This window comes from Amphiprion ocellaris, chromosome 13, assembly GCF_022539595.1.
Source record: "Amphiprion ocellaris isolate individual 3 ecotype Okinawa chromosome 13, ASM2253959v1, whole genome shotgun sequence".
In the NCBI taxonomy this organism is placed as follows: Eukaryota; Metazoa; Chordata; class Actinopteri; family Pomacentridae; genus Amphiprion; species Amphiprion ocellaris.
In genome coordinates, this window is record NC_072778.1 from 4332607 (window position 1) to 4349830 (window position 17224).

Below are 17224 nucleotides of genomic sequence, written 5' to 3' on the forward strand. Positions count from 1 at the left end.
GATATTCCATTTTCCATTAAAAATCAGCCGTTTCCAGATAGAATAGTCATTTCCCACATTAACAATGTCTAGGCTGTATTTCTGATTAATTTAAAATGATCTTTATTGAAAAAAACAGCTTTTCTTTCAAAAATGAGGACATTTCTAAGTGACCCCAAGCTTTTGAATGATAGTGTAAATGGCCAACATTGGACATGAATTCACAGTGTTGGTGCAAACTGAAATCAGGAATTGTAGAAGATTCCACTGAAGATGTCTCAACTTCAATGAAAAATTTGTCCTCATGCAAGTTGAAAATAAGCTTGCTATCTGTCTTTTAATAGCTATATTTGTGCAACAGGTGAGAAGATCTGTAACACACCATTTTACCAGAAAATGGTGATACTGCAAAGATCTCTGAGAGATGACGGTGATGATGCTGCTGATGTCCAGCTTGGTTAAGCTTTAGATTGTGACTTTTTAGCTGGTTCTTCATAAACTGGTCAGAGCTAAATGCATTCAGTTGTAAAGGTGTTTATATATAGGAGGCTGATTTGCACATCTAAGTGAAAGCAAAAATTAGTTGTATTTTACAGTTTCTTATCCAAGGCTGCTTTCTGTTGTCCAGCTGAGCATCAAACTGTTGGTCTCCAACTCTGACTTTTAGATGAGTCCTACTGCAGGTTTATCCTCTCTTTTTCCAAAGCTGAAGTGTCCATTAATAGAAGTGTGCCATTTTACAAGCAGTATCGCTCACATCCAGGTCCTGAGCACATAGAAAGTCTGTCAGATTCAACACTGGCACTCGTAATTTGCTCAATGGAGCACGCAGAGTTTCTGTCTGCATGGAAAACCGTGACTCTCCACCTCAGATGCCAAGTCCTTGAAGTGATGCAGCCACCTACTCAGCCATTCTCACATCGCAGTGTAACGGTAGCTCAGTGTGGACAGCTTCACTCTTCTTCAGTTGAGTGCACAATTTCCATTGTGATATTCCTGACTTGACCCATTTTAAGCATTTCACCAGAGAGCTCTTTCAAAGAGTTGTCAGCGTCCTCCCCTTCAGTTTTCCCTTCTTTTGTGGACGTGTCTCCAGCTACCATGCTAATGAAAATGCATAGCTGTGAGTGATTCATGGAACTGAAGGGAGACAGAGTCTGAGCCTTCACATTACCGGCCACCAGTTCGGAACATCTTGTGACTGTAGAACATATTGCAGTCTTTCTTATTATTGAAATAGTTGAAAAATAAGTCTGCTGCTCCCAAAAATGTGTCTTTTATTCGCTCCTTGTGTGGCTTTTCGTGCTTGGCAAGTACATAGCTCACCTGGAAAGAAGTCCTAATAGCTACCTTCACATGTTTTTTTAATGGTTCACTTTGAGATGGGAACACTGGGTTGTAATTTGAAGGGATCCTTCTGAAATGTGTTTTATTATAACTTGGCCAATAAAACATACACAGAGTTGTGAATTAACTGTAGTAAATGAGTATTTATTTTCACATTAACTGACTTTTTTTCTTCTTCTGCCATTTACTGCTGTCCCTATGCTCCCTTTGACCAGCAGGTTTAACTTCACCAACTTTATTTTTCAGACATGTTGTGTGCCATCCGTAGACTGTATATAAAAGTGAACATCACATGCTGGTTTGTGGACTACTGTCTTCAAGATTAAACGTTGGCATCTGTCCATTACAGTCTCGGTGTTTTGAAACCAGATGAAATAAGCGAATGTTGGAAGTTTGAGGACACTATGCAGGCCAGTGCAATAGCAACCCTTCAGTCACAAGGTAGCAAGGTAAAAACTACCCTGCTTTATTTGATGTTTTTTGCTGTAAATGGCACCATAATTTACAAATTGAACATCATGCTGTAATCAAAAAGTCTCAACACTAGCAATTGAGACTATAAACTAAGTGGAAAAGTGTTTCTTGATGTAACAGATCATGGGTGAGGTAGGTCATTTTCTTACAGACATCTGTACAATGTAACTATGATGGAATTCGCCCCCTGCTGGCTGGAAGAAAGAATGCAGGTTTACGTCACTCTTCAGAAGCACTGGAAATGTCCATGTTGTATATATAGCCTATGGTGGTCATCTAACATGCACCAGAAAGCTGAATTAATGGTCATTTGTCACTCTATAAATCAGTTTGGCCTAAATGTGAGAATCATTTTGTCACTTACAGTTATCTTATGTTTGAATATAACACAAGAGAATGATGTCTGTATTATTTGGCAGTGGCTTCATGGGTGTGACAAAACACGGACTCACTGATTTATTTATTTATTTTTTTACCCCTAAATTAAAAGATAGAACTAAAGATATAAATAAAGTTGTCTGAATCTGAATTTCTCACCTATATCTCCTGGTGAATTTCAGGAGAAGCATATAAAAAAAAACAAACAAAGCTAAAATAAGAATTACAATTTTGTCTCCTGTGAGCAAATGTTGAGCAGTAAGATTTGGTGGAATCTTATGTATATAATATTCTCTAAACTCTGTTCATTCAGCTGTGTTTGCCACAGGTGAACTCTAATCAAGTTCTTAACAATCCTGAGGATAATTACACAAACTGGATGCACCTGGCCACAGTTTAGAGCAACAGCAAATGATCTGAATACTTCTGTAGTTTAGAGATTTGAAGTTTTTGAATGTGAAAATGTTTGAGCTCAGATTGATGGACAAAAACCATTTGAAATTAAATCAGTGAGACAATTAAATGTGCAAAAAGTGACCTGAATGAGTTTTAATTCAGTTTAAATCCACTGTAGATGATAAAACTCACTGATGTTGACGTAAAGAGACAAGACCTGATTAGGTAAAGTAGGGGACAAAAAAGAAAAGATTTTGTACACTGAAATCAGAGTCTTTGGATTACATTGCAATCCATCTCTGCTGTAAGATAAACACATTCTAACAAAGTTGGTGTAAATTTTACAGTAATTTACTGGCTGCTGGATGCCAGAAAGTTATTGTAAAAGTGTAATTTTCATAAAAACGCTAAACAATTACAGTTGCTCATGAACATTTGTGCTGAGAATTTGCTTTTTAATTACTGGACATTGATTTAATAACGCATGTGACCACACTAGGCAAGTTCTGAACAAAAAAGCAGCACACAAAAAAAAAGATTTTCAAAGATTTTGTATACTAAGATCTGTGCTGTTCTTTGGGAGAAATGAAATCCATGCCTGAATTGAAATCAGTTTTAAAAATTGTGGTCCCAACTTAAAATAAAACTGGGGATACTCTCTAAAAAATATTTATTTGTTTACTTACTGCACATTTTTGCTTACTTATCTGTATTTATGAAGGTGGGAACTGTATCTTTCTGCTGGAACAACCTAATTTCTCCTTGAGGATTAATAAAGAAAGACTGATCCAAACTGTTGCATTAATTTATCTCTTAGCCCAAATATTTTTTTTTAAAGAATGTGCATCTTTGCCCAAAACATCAGCAGCTGGTAGGATTTAAGTGAACATATAATTCCTAGAGTCTGCGTCAATCCATTATTAGCTACTGGCAGTATTGGTTGTTAATTACAGTTACTCTGCACGTCTAATTAGTGATCGAAATGAATAAGTGGCCACATGGAGAAGAAGGATTGTCTCTTGAAGTAATGTTAAAGCAACAATGTTTCATGGATCCAGCCAGAGGTCAGAGGGTGACTTGGTGCATGTGCGTAAAGCCTTTCACTTCAGCAGGAACGAGCCGAATGGATCATATTAATCTAATGTAGTGTGTCAGTGACGGAAAGAGAGAGAGGGAGAGAGATGGACGGATGCTTCCTTCTCTTCGGGGCTGAAGAGGAGGGACTAGACCGGAGCGGGTTAAGTCCGCTCAGAGTTCAGGCAGAGCTGCAACATCTCCGCTGCTGACTGCGCTCAGTCCTGCCTGGAGGCACTCCGATCCGAGTCTCCGATCCGAGTCTCTCCACATATCTGCGGAATCTCCTCACCTCTCCACCAGACTCCTCCGCTTTCTTCCTCCCAGAGTCTCCCACTCTCCGCCGCCGTCTCACCCCGCTGCCGCCGGGCGCGCACCGCCTTTTGCGCACGGTCACCCTCTCCACGTTCCCACTTGCGTCCGCTGCGCGCCGCTTATCATTTCACTCCCGCGAAGAGTCCCGAGAGCCACCCCCGGGGCTGTTGTCCTCTTCTCTGATTCAGGTTCGGTTATCAGTTTGAGCCCCGGACCGGAGAACGATGTGACTCGTGGCTCGTGGGGATTTAAGGGTCGTGACATGCTTTGTGGAGCCGGCGTCTGCACCGACAAATGGTAAGTTAAAGCCCACTTTATCGTCGCTGCTGTGCGTCTGTGTAGCACGTGTGTCCCGAGCGTGTGTCTGACCTCTGTAGAGAAGATAAAGCATGTCTCAAATCAGAAGGAAATGTTCTTTTGCTGCTGTAATTTGAAATTTGTTAGTTTAAAGTCACCTTGGTGGGATTCCAAATCCCAAGTGGATGGCAAGAAAATTCACCCATTTCCCATGATATCCACATCCAGCCACCATGTGAGGTATTATGGAGTGTCTTTAGTATTAATGTAGAGTTTTTGGATGTATTAATGCATTAAATAGTGATAGTTCTTAAAGTTTGCTTTTGCTCTCAGAGTAAAATGTTTGCAGTGTGCTTCTCATTGAGTGATTTTTGCTCTGGATCCAGACTTTTCCATGCATCAGATTTTCACCCCTGTGTATCGATCAATGATTTATCAATAAGGAGGGCTATAGATCTGCAGGATGGATGGACTGTCAGCTATTGCATGTTGTGTGTGCAGGAGGCTGTAATTGAACAATGATCAGCAGTGTAAAATCTGTCATGTTGGGTTATTGGAAGTTCTGCAGTGATTAAGAGTTACAGCAACTATACAACTGACTGCTGCAGTGTTTTAAACTCATCTGGTGCTTTTTTTGGGATGTGTTGTTTTATTTGTCGGTTTCTTCCCAGACTGTTTTGTAGCTTCATGCATTTTCTTTGAATTTCTGCGAGTTGCATCCTAACATGCAATTTGCAGCGTTTTCTTTCACAAAAATGCAGCAGACAGTCATCAGTTTAACACCGTGTTCATTCATTTGAAGCAGGAATCTGTAAAGTTCTCACTGAACTTCACTTTGGATAATTACAATCTACAGTTTTATCAGATGACTGACACACACAAGTTTACACAGTTTATTTAATTCCATTGCATGGTATTAAGTGTATAACATGTCAATCAGAACAATCTGCTCTCCCATGAACTCTTCAGACTTCACATGTTCTCGACTCCTTTTACCGTGCAGTTATCTAACCACTGTGATTACTCCCATTATGTAATATTTATGGATCAGGAAAGGCAGGGAATGCCTCGGTCAAAGGTGCAGGTACGAGTCGTCTTGTCAGCTGTTGTGGCGATCGGAGGATTACAGCTTTCCACGCTCTGCAGTTTCACAGGTGAATTACTTCAGGTGTAAGTTCTACAGAGTCGCGGTTGTCAGGACTCCTCTCTCCCTGCACTTCTTTTTTATCAGAACACAATTGTAGCTTCGCCCACACCCCTCGTTTGCCCTGGAGGACACACATCAGGATAACAAGATGTCTTATTTTAGAGGAGACAAATAAGAAGTAGATGCCGAGCAGCAGCAGCAGCTCTCTGGTTTTTGTTGAATCGAGTTGTGGATGTGAAACTCTCCTCCCACACCATAACAAGGAGAGGCTCTTCTCCAGATGCGCCTGTGATTATATTGACTTTTATTGCTTTGCTGTGCCGTGGAGCTCGAGTTGCGCTGTTGCATTTTTTAGAAGCCATGCGTATGAGCGTGCGTCAGTGTTTGCATGTGGACCGAGATGCTGCTGTGTTTGCCCTGCCTTCTTCTCATTTTACCTCATCCTCTAAGCATTAACAAACAAGCAGATTTTATCCAATAAAACGTCCAAAAGTTTGATGCTCTTCCCTTCTTAAAACTCAACATGAACTTGCTTGTGTTTGCTCCATGTTAGTGTGAAATACTTTAGGCAGCAAATCACAGAGACATCTTGAGATGACATATCGGGCTCTGGCAGCTCTTGGGGAGAATTCGTCATTAGTTGTGGCATTTTATGGAGTTTGTTGTGTTGGGAGGAGACCCGGGGGAAGACCCACTGGAACGATGATATACTTCATCTGGCCTGGGAATGCCTCAGGATCCCCCTGGAGGGATAGGAGGAACTGAGAGGGAGGGTATTTTTAACAACCATCCTGGATACGTGGCAGAAACTGAATCATGACTCTTTTGGAAGGAAAAGGAAATAATCAGCTGATTTATTGGTCATGTTGATATCTGGGCAAGCCCAGCTGGGGTTGGGTTTTCATGTTTAGCTAAATAACTTCACAGTTACAAGTGTACCAAAACTGCTACAGGATATTTAGATGCTGGAATGGAGTGGATTCGTGTTAGGAGTTGACCAAGATGTTGTAATCAAAGAGATCGATACCAGCTATTTGAAACCAATATACATTTGGAGTAAAAATGAAAATCTTGGTGTCACAATTAAGAATAACTCCAATGGAAAACCTTAACGGACAGCCTTTGTTTTTGTTTTATTCGAAGAGACAACCTTTAATCTTCTGTGCTGATTGGCTATTGCTTATGACGCTTAACCAGTCAGGTAGAGCTGTGGGCGGGACAGATCACAGATTGATAGAAAGAAATGACTGCATCAGAGCCCAAGTAGTGTTTTAATATCGATATATATATTATGGGGAATCAAGGAAATGATACCAATAATCAGGAAAATGCTGGATATCCATAAGAATTAGAGATTCCAATAAGGATTAGACAGCACTAGACTGTCATTTTCAGCAAAAATGTAATATTTTGTCACAGTTTTGAGTGTTTATTTTCTCACTTTAAAGCTTCTAGCTCAGGAGGGGGAAAAGTGTTGGCTTTAAAACAAGCTCACAGCACCAAATCCAGCCTGCACCATCTTCAGTCCAGTTGAGTTATATGACGATCACTGTCTGTCTGTGCCCAACATTACTCAAAAATGGACGAACAGATTTGGATGAAATTTTCAGTGAAGGTCAGAAATGGCACAAGGACCACCTGATTAGATTTTTGCAGTGATGTGGCTTATAGTCTGGATCCAGGGATTTGATAAAGATTTCGGTATCATTGCAAGATAGTGTCATGGTGTCACTGTAACTATGACAACAAGTGAACGCTACGTCAGCTGCCTGCTGATGATCAGATGATTGTGATCCTACTACAAATCCACTGCTGAGGACTTTTTGGGACTTATCCGTCTGAAATGATACACGGTACTGTGCTCTCTGAGTGCTTTTCTTCTTGTTTTAGAGTTTAACGAACAACTTCAGAGAAAAACACCTGACTCTCTTCGGTTTATGAGACTGCTCCCATTGCTACTCCTTGCTGAGCGTGTGGTGTGGTGTTTGAACTCGTATACCAGGAGCGGTTGTATTTGGAGGGTTGGTGGGAGCTTGTTTGAACTCACCCTGATGGATCAGCACTGCAAAACCGATCAGATGAAAGTAGTTGGGAGCGTTGAAAAGCTGTACAGTGGCGGGACCATCTCTAGAGCGCTGACTGCTGTTTTTGGGATAATGTGCTTCTATCAACATTAAATGAAGACATGCTTATTACAGTCACAACACATCTTTGGGTATCCCTGTGATCACTGCACTGCTATAATCTATAACTGCAGTGAGTTAATGTGTTAGAACTGCAAGGAAGAGTCAATAAAGAGGTCAAACACTGAGGTTCTTATATTGAGTGACTCAGGAGACTCTCGGTGTAGAACATGCAGGACAGTATATCACTCCAGGTGTTGACACTCAGTCATTACTTTCATTTTCAGTGTGACTATGGAGCCAAGTGACAAAAGAAAAGCACGGAAGCATAGCTGTCACATTAGAGATTTTAAGCCATGAGATGGAAGAGACGGTGTTTAATGTGTTGATAGAATGCTGTACCTCAGGTGTTCTTTTTTTATTGTGTAGGTGGTGATTAATATTTTAGAATGCAGCATGCAGAAGAACGATTTGCACTGTAAGGTGTTTGCATAATGAAAATTCTAAGTCCGTCATCTGCAAGTTATACATATGCAAATACTCCGCATTGATGATTTTGTTTTGGGCAAACAAAGTGCTGAGCCACACCGTTCCGTGCCAGTGGAGCAACTATTTATTTTTTTATATCCTGCAGGTAAAAGCAAGTTTTCAAACAGCTGGTGTGTCTTGCTTTTGGCCCATCCCACAGCTACATCCATAAGTTTTGTTTGCGTCACCAACTCGGATGTTACAGGAATGGATGAAAAGTTCATTTAAAAATACCGATAGGGTGTGTGTTCAGCTAGCAAATAGTCTTAATATGTGTTGCTTCAGTATTTAGCCTGACCCTTGCTCTTGTTAGCTGTCTGGGAAGCAGTAGTGTATTTTGATTCATTTTACCCTCAGAGGCACTTTCAATCAACATGAAAGCTGTGGTAGCTGCACAGCATGTGGAGAGAATGAGTCTTTAATGTTTGTCAAAGAAATATTTTGCTTTAAGAGTTCTATGGGTTTGCTTGTGGAGCTGCGTTACCCTCTTCTGTTCTTTTTTTGTGTGTTTCTGTTGCTACTTTTCTGTCTGTGCCACACAGGAAGATTATATTCCCCATTCCTAATCCTGCCTACTGGCTTTGATTTGTTGATTGGTTTCTCAAACCAGGTGAAAACCAGCACAGATAGGACAAACTGGAGATGTGTGCAGCAAATATCCTGAATGGGGGTAGCTTTTTTAGCAGCTAGTGATCCGCAAAATTATGCAATATGGCTGCAAATTAACCTCGCAGATGTAATATTACATAACACCTGTGGATAGTGGGTCAGAAGCAACCTTGAGTTTCAGCAAGAGGTCGTAAAGGAATAAAAGTGCACGTGTTCGCTCAGCTGAAATGTCAAAGATCAGCAGCTGCAGAGTCTTCACGTTACAGCACACACACCCACAGTCATGCTTTCATTAATCAGAGGACGACACTCACCTTCACCTTTAACCAAGCCTACATACTGAAATTTACCAGGTTGCATGGTGGCAATTTTCTTTTTGTGCCCCCAAAAAACACGTTTACTCTCTCTCTGCTGCTTAGAGTGATCAAAATGAGCTTATACAACAATCCAGCAGTTTGGGTCAATAACAGAATTTGCTTTACACTTCCACACACACACTTATAGACTCACACAAAAGAGCATCTGCTGAGGATCAATAGTCACTTGTCCCTCTCTCTCCTCCTCTCATTGTCTGCCTCTCTCTCTCTGCTTCTGCATCTACTGTGGTGTGACGCCTGACACAGTGACAGGAATGTGCTGCATAATTAATGGTATTAAAATCACAGTTTTGATCATTTACAGCATTTGCATTTTGATGAATCGTCTTTTCAGCCTCACGAGAAAACTGCAACAAGTGATGTAAATATAGACCTTGTAAAATGAAAAGCAGCATTCAGACCAGACGGTACAGAAGGAAAGGCAAGTTCATTTGTAAAGCACAATTCATACACAAGGCAATTCAAGGTGCTTTACAATGGCAAAGAAATGCATTCAGAAAAATGATTTAAAGATACACATACATTAAAATCATGGAAATAAAACATAAAGATCATAAAAGTGAATTAGAAGACAAGAAAACAGATTGAGCATCTAAGAGAAAGCTGCAGTAAACGATCTGGGTTTCAGGCCTGATTTAAAAGAGTCGACAGTTTGAGCAGACCTCAGGTGTTCAGGAAGTTTGTTCCACAGGTGAGGAGCAGAACAGCTGAATGCTGCTTCACTATTTTTGGTTCTGGTTCTGGAAACACCTGTCCCTGATGACCCAAGGGCTCTGGATGCTTCATATGGAGATAAGAAGTCCAGGATGTAGTTTGGTCCAGGACTATTTAGTTTCCTGGTGTTAGTTAGGACTTTGGCAGCAGTGTTCTGGATCAGCTGCAGCTGCTTGATTGATTTCTTGTAAAGACACCATTAAAATAATCTAACCTACTGAAAATAAATGCATGAACAAGTTTCTCTGTATCTTCTCTAGACAGGAAACCCTTGATTCTAGCAATGTTCTTCAGATGGTAAGAGGAAGATTTTAGTGATCTTCTTTAAAATTCAGGTCTGAGTGAATAAATACTGAAGTTTCTGGCTTGAAGCAGGTTTCTGATGTGTGCCGTAAGTGTGATGTGAGTTTGTTAGTTAAAAGAAGGAACTTTACAGAATGTGAACCCTTCTATTCTTGTTACTAACACGGTTGGTCATTTTAGTTATGATTTAAGGACCAGTAACCGGATAGCAACCAGACAGTCTGAAAGTATGATAATTAACTATCAAACCTCAACCACATTGACCTGTTGAAGGGTTTGACAGCTTATCAAGACTGATGTCCATTAACACAGTACTGACTCAGTGTCTTCATCTGCTGTGAAGGAAAGTGGTGCTTTCCTCTCATTGGGTGGTTGTTCTGCAGCTGAACAAGCGTTTGAAGCTAAATACAAGCAACTTACCTTTAGGAAAACTAGTTATTGCAAAGCTACGGGTCACAGTATCACACAGGTCTCAGATCGTGTGCAACACTGGCAGTCTGAGCTCTCGTTCTTTTAAGTTAAACACATTTACTGATGGGATGCACAGTGGATTGGTGGTTAGCACTGTTGCCTTGCAGCTAGAAGCTCCTGGGTTCGATTCCCAGCCTCAGATCTTTCTGTGTGGAGTTTGTATGTTCTCACCGTGACCCTAATGATGATTAAGTGATGTATAGATAATGGATGGATGGACATTTGCTGATGTGGTGGATGGTATTTTGTTGAGTCCCCTCCTCAACATAAAGCATTATGCAGCTTAATAATTTGTCACCAATGAGCTGCTGTTTCACATTACATTTATCTTCATTATACTGTATTTTCACACACTTCTGTCAAAAGTGCATCTTCTTTATATATTCTTTATTATAGATGGCCATCCCTTGATATGTGGGAATGTTTAATTTGTCTTTGTTGTTCCTACATTTATTGTTTTTTTTTAAATTTTATTCTACACACTACTTTTTCCTTTATTTTTTAATAACCAGCAAAACCATTTCATTCACATTATGTTGTGATTTTGGTTTTAATGTTTTTAGTGTCAGAGAGAGAGGCAAAAGAAACAAACTAAACAGAGAATGTGAGCGACACATCGGTGGGGTCATCTGGGGACAAACTGCTGCTATCAGCCGTCAGAACCCGTCCCTGCTCTCTGCCACCCCCTGAACTGATCAAATGCAATCACAGAGGTAATTGACTGAGATGATTGTCAATATTTTAATGAGCCGCCATGTAAAAACTTAAAAGGAAGCTGCGAAAATGGACAGCTCACTGACCTTTTAGCTCATCCTGGTTTTTTTTTTGCCAGTATTACATCACTCCAATTTGAGTATCTTATTGCATAATTCTTGTTTATTTCAACTGGGGTCTTTTGTTGCTGGGACTGTTTTCTGTGCCAGTAATACACAGACGTCGTAGAATAACGCTGCACTGTGATCGCCAGTTTAACTGCTAAGATTCAGTGAAATGGTGATATCAGTAGGACTAAGTCAGATGGATAGATCTTTATTAACTCTGCCAAAAATTATTGTGCCAGACTTTGCTCAGAAAAAATACAATACATATGAGAAAGTATTTGGTCATATATATAAATATATGCAGGAAATATTACTTAAGATAAAACTACAGTAGAGAAATTACAAGTAAAACTGTTGCTGAAGTACGAAAGTATTCCATGCGGTAATACAGTACTGCACATGACAATGTATATTACTGAATACTGAAACTGCACATATTATCGAGAAAGTAATATTGCAAATGGTGTTGATATTATTAGCTGCTCTGATGTGGTTGCAGGAGATGAGAGGCCTTATCTATAATACCGAGTGCTTACCTGACTATTCACTACTTCTCCTTTTGATTAATAAGCAATGAAAGGTAGAGAAGTTAAAAAAGAAGTGAAAAGACACCAACACCTGAAGAGGAACTCCAGCTGGCTGCTGGTGCCAGGAGGAGAAACAAACATCTGATTTAGCGAACTTATTTGGATAAACCGTTGGTGTTTAGGTGGAGTACTGGACTTAAAAGCAGACACTGAAGCAGAAGTGAGGTAATGAAGTTTATGGAAGGAGTTTGGATGCTGTAATCCTTTTTCTGCTGAGTAGCAAAGAGGACCTGGGCAATGAGAGTGATCAGATGAAAAGACAAAACCCAACAAGTGACACCAGAGTTCTGGACTATGAAGCGAGATTAGTGTGCTATCGGGTATGTTGAGCTGAAAGTCAGAGTTTTCAGAATCATGAAGCTGGCTCTGTTTTATCCTGCTAGATCTCCATGGTAACTGATGCTGAGGAGCTAACCTGGTCTGGAGGAGGTTCTATTCAGATTTAAATCAGCTGTAAGAAGCGTCTCCCTTTAACCAAAGCATTTCCTGATGATTATTTATGAGCGATGCAGATACTCAGTTTCATCTGTAAACATGTTGATCTTTATGTTACTAAATCCACTGAATGAAGCCGTGTAGTTACAGTATCACACACTGTATGTTGCCATGGGAACCTGGCATGTATTTAGTTGGTGATGCAGAAATCATATAAATATGTTTTTATGTTTGGTCCTGATTTGCTGTCAAGTCTGTTTACATGCTGGTACTGTGGCTGATAGAACACAGATTAGAACATTTATGAGTATTTATTACAGAGAATATTCAATTAGTGACAACTTCACTTTGACTTTGATTTGGCCACAAAATAAAGGGATTTCCTGTATTATGGGACAGTGTCAGACCTAAATGCACTTCAGTGCAATATCGTGTTTAAATATATTACTTTTAATAACTTCATTGTGCAGCTATCGGTTAGAAATAATCATCTGGAGTGATCAATAAAATAGAAATATTATGCCTGTTTACCAGTTTTCTACCAGCATTCCTGCCTGCATCATTTCCTGTAGCAGCTGTTTACTGTCATACATTTTATATTCCTCATAGTTCTCCATTAAAACAACTTGTTGACTGAAGCAGCTGCACGTGATTGGTTGATTTTGTGCAGAAAAAGGGTCACAAGATGCGTTAAACGTCCTCTTTAGAGTTTGAAGGAGAAAATCTGAGTTAGTAAAGAGAGTTATAAACCACCTTTGTGATACCCATTAACTCTGACTGAGGTTTTAATTTCTGTTGAGCCAACTTACACAAAGAAAGCCTGGATATGTTGAAATGACCTTGTAGTTCAGGCTTCAGGGAGAATCTGTTGATCTACTACATAACGGGAGGCCCATGATGTTTCTTGCATTGAACATCATGAGTTTATTGTTACTGCACAGATGGCAGTAATACTGTGAAAATGCAGTACAATACAGTACAGAAACTGTCGTACAACGCACTGAACACCCCAAACCTCCAGTTTCTTTCTTTGTCTTTTATGTGTGAGCAGACAAGGTTTTAGTCGGCACCTGCTGATGATTCAAAAACCTGCTTATGGTTATTATAAATCCTTTTCACACAAGTTAGCTGAATGAAATATGTGCAGCATGCAGCGGTATTCTCAACAGAAACACACACACACAGCACTATTTCAAACCCCGAGAATTTGGAGGATGTGATTTGCATATTGTTCAGCCGCGTCGAAACATTGCAGAACTCTCTCTGATCCGCTCTTGTGTGCATCTGAGCTGCTGAATAGAGGTAATTACCTCCAGTCATTGGCTGTCAGATCTGCTTATGAGCGCAGCGTCAGCGAGACGCCGAGGCTCTGATATCGCCAATCAGAATGAGAGCTTCTCCAAAGATGATGGGTTTGAAAAAAACAGCGCATCCAGGAAGAAAGAGGTTTTGTGGAGTCAAATTTCACCCTCAGAATTCTCCAAAATGCACTAAAACTCTGTCGACATTGGAGGAAGTTCAGTGTTCTGTGTTCTGCACCACTGTATTTAGCTGTATGCCACTTGGGAGCACTCACCACCAAAATCCCTGCAGCAGAATCTATTAGCAATAAACTATGTGGTGCCAGATGCATAGTGAGTGGGGCTGGACAACATGAAAAAACAGCATTTTTCAATTATTTCAACAGATACTGCAATATGAGTCATAATTTTGGTCTTTTCCCCTCAACAAATAATAAATTATGATGTAATGTTGCTGTGGTTTTTACCAAACGAACATCAGAAATATATTATTTATAGTCAGAGGCATCTCTGTAGCATCACAGTGCTTTCTCTATTTGGTAATGTGACCTTTTGTCTTTATCGTGGCCGTATTGCAGCTTTAATAATATATTGATTAATTATTTGGACCTAATAATGAATGTATACACAGTCAGATTGATTGAAGTAGTCCTTTATGAATGACCAACTGGAATGTAAACAGAAGAAAAAGCAACTGTAAATATCAAGCAGCTATCAAGAATTGTATTATATACACTCCAAACTGTAATTCAACTGACCTATTACCACCACTTGCATGTAAAAATCGACGAGTTGTGTTGACAGAATAGTGTTGGTAACTGCACCAACACAATATGATGTGTAATTTAAACCCAAATTTCTGCATTAGTTGTTTTAAAATCGAATTTAGGTAGTCATAAATTTATTAAAATGGTTTGATAACTTCATGTTTCCACATCTTCAAGCCCTTAAAGACTTATCCTACAAATAATTAAGTAATTGGTAATTAAAAATTCAAAATGATTGTAGAGGAAAAGCTAATTCCTTAAACTAGCTTCAACATAGGTTCAGTAGAAGTCATCACAACTCAAAAAGACTACAGATGATCCTAACTTGTTAATGACATGCCATGACGTGTTATAGCTTAATGTTTGTACTTTTATTGCTAAATGTTTATGTATAGTCACAGCTGTAAACACTGTATGCTTAAAAAAAACTAAACAAACAAAAAAATCTGTTTACATCAGTCTTTTTGAGACTTTTAATGAAACTGTGTTGAAGCTAGAACAGGAACGTAGCTTTTCCCCTACAGTTATTACAGTGATCGCCGTTGGTTTGTCAGTCTGTCTGTTAGCTGATTGTCTCTTAGTTGATTAGATTTTGGCAATGATGGCACTTATGATGCGGATTTCAGCTGTCGGAAATGATACGACTAGCTTTGGTGGAGTGCTGTGCTCTCTGAGTGCTTTTCTAGTTGGAATTTTTAATCACCAATTAAGCATAGATTGACCTAGAAAATACACAGTTGAGTTATGAGAGATGTGTGTCAGAAACAAAGGTGGACAGTAGTGTAAAATCTTATAGCAAAGAGGCTCATGTTGGTCAGACAGCCATTTACTTCTTGTTTCCTACCAACAAACGCTGATGAGTTCTCCAAACATTAGCTTCGATGTACCTAAATGTAACCACAACGTCAACACAGCACAAAACAAAGCAACCCTCCCATTTAGTTTGGAGTATTTGTTGTATATCACACATAAATCCACTATATTATTGCAAAACGAAGAAGCTCTGTGTGTATGTGGGGAATTACTGTCATGACCTGCTAAACTGTTGTGACTTCAGAGACGACAAAAGCACAAAGAGAAAGACAAAAGCGACAAAGAGGCTTCATGGACCAGCCAAGGTTGAAGAGAAGCAACGAGTCACACAGAAACAGAATGGTAGTTCAGAGACAAGTCGAATGCAGCAAGAGTTCATGAAGAGTATAAAAAGAAACTGATGTGAGGGAATGGGAGTAGATTTCAGAAAAGGGAGGCACTCGGGGTGAGAGAAAAGTGGTGAGAGACGGCGGTGTAAGATGGAGAAGAGAGAGTCTGTATGTATTTTTGGTGTTTCACCCCAAGGCACTCAGAGAACAGAGACAGAGATTCTATCTGAGCAGTGACAACTTCATTCAGACGAAATAAGACATTTCATGACAGCGTGTTAGGAACTGTTACAAGTGCATTATTGATGGATTTATTTTTTATTATTTGCAATAGAGCGTGTGTGTGTGGGCTTATTTCATCTTGCAGGGACCTAAATTTGTGTGTGCAGTTCCAATATCATGAAGTATCATCCATCTGGAGACAAAAAGCAACTCCCTAACCCTGTGCTTCGGTTTTCTCGTTAAGGTCGGCGTTATTGGAGTTAAATTCGTTGTGCTTGTACACTTTTTCTAAGTCGGTCCAGATAAGAGCGTCAGCTAAATTCCCCAATATGTGAGAAAGCAACTGTAGTCCTTCATTATTTATTCATGCAGGCTACTGGCTGGTGGAGTCTGCCTTCACCTCCAATAAGACTCAAGCGCTTTCTTCAAGCTGAAACGCAGAGAACAGAACTGCTCAAGTCTTTGTGTTTGCTCGTCACCAACTTTTGTATCTCGTTGAACTAATTTTTCGGTGACACTGCATCTGCATTCTGTCTGCAGAGTCTTGTAAAAAAGTTGTAAAAGCAGTCGAAACCTCTGCTCCTTCAGTTAGTTTCATCTTTTCCTCTATTTTTCTTCGTTCTCTATGCATGAGATGCACCTATGGACAGCTTTTCTTGAATTGTATAATTGAATTTTACAGGTCAATAGGAAGTAACTTGATTTACACCGAAAGTGACCTCTTTGAACATGGAGAACGGGAAGCTGTAGATCTCTTCTGACTTTTAGGAGTTTGGCGCAGATTCCGTGGGACTTGCTTTTATCCACTTTGATGACGTCGGACATGCTTCTTTTTGTGTGGTTCTTGAAGTCATATTGTTAGCTAAGAATGTTCATATAGGAGCAGCTGTGGCGTAACTACAGACACTGAAACAATGGAATAGATATAGACAATGAAGCAGCAAAAATTGTTGGAAATTTAAATTTTCTAAGCCATGTTTTACTTTCTTTACTTTACTGTACAGTGCAGAGCTTTGTCCACTTTGGCCTGCATGCTATATTTAACTGCATGAGAGTAAAATAAGCGGGAGAATGTGCAACTTTTCTTTGTGGTGCACCGAATCTTGTCGCTGTGATTCCTGCAGTCCAGGTTGGCAAAATATGCGAAACCTTCCATTAGCAGCTGCTCATTTTGATTGCTGAGTCTTGTCTGCTGTGTCCAATGTGACACTGATGCAGGCTGAGGCAAAACTATAGATTGACTAGATTGACTTCACTATTTAGCGTCAAGCTGCTGATGCTTTATATCCACTGGACCCGTGACTCAGCCTTCCTGTCCGTCAAAACCTGCCTCCTTGTTCGAGTTATGTTGACGAAGGGAAACAAAGTGCTGAAGCTTTAGACGCGAGATTTCTGACAATGTTTCTGGTGCAAACAC

The 17224-nt window shown here is 39.9% G+C and overlaps 1 protein-coding gene across 2 annotated transcripts in view; it reads left to right on the forward strand.

Moving 5' to 3' along the window:
* Positions 1–3798: 3798 nt before the first annotated feature.
* The window catches only part of htr4 (5-hydroxytryptamine receptor 4), a 195062-nt gene continuing 181636 nt past the window's right edge, over positions 3799–17224 (forward strand). The window contains exon 1 of one of the 2 annotated variants that reach the window (XM_023287710.3): positions 3799–4260. The gene's annotated coding sequence lies outside the window, so the exon portion shown is untranslated. The remainder of the gene's footprint in view (positions 4261–17224) is intronic. The other variant, XM_023287694.3, reaches the window with a different exon arrangement.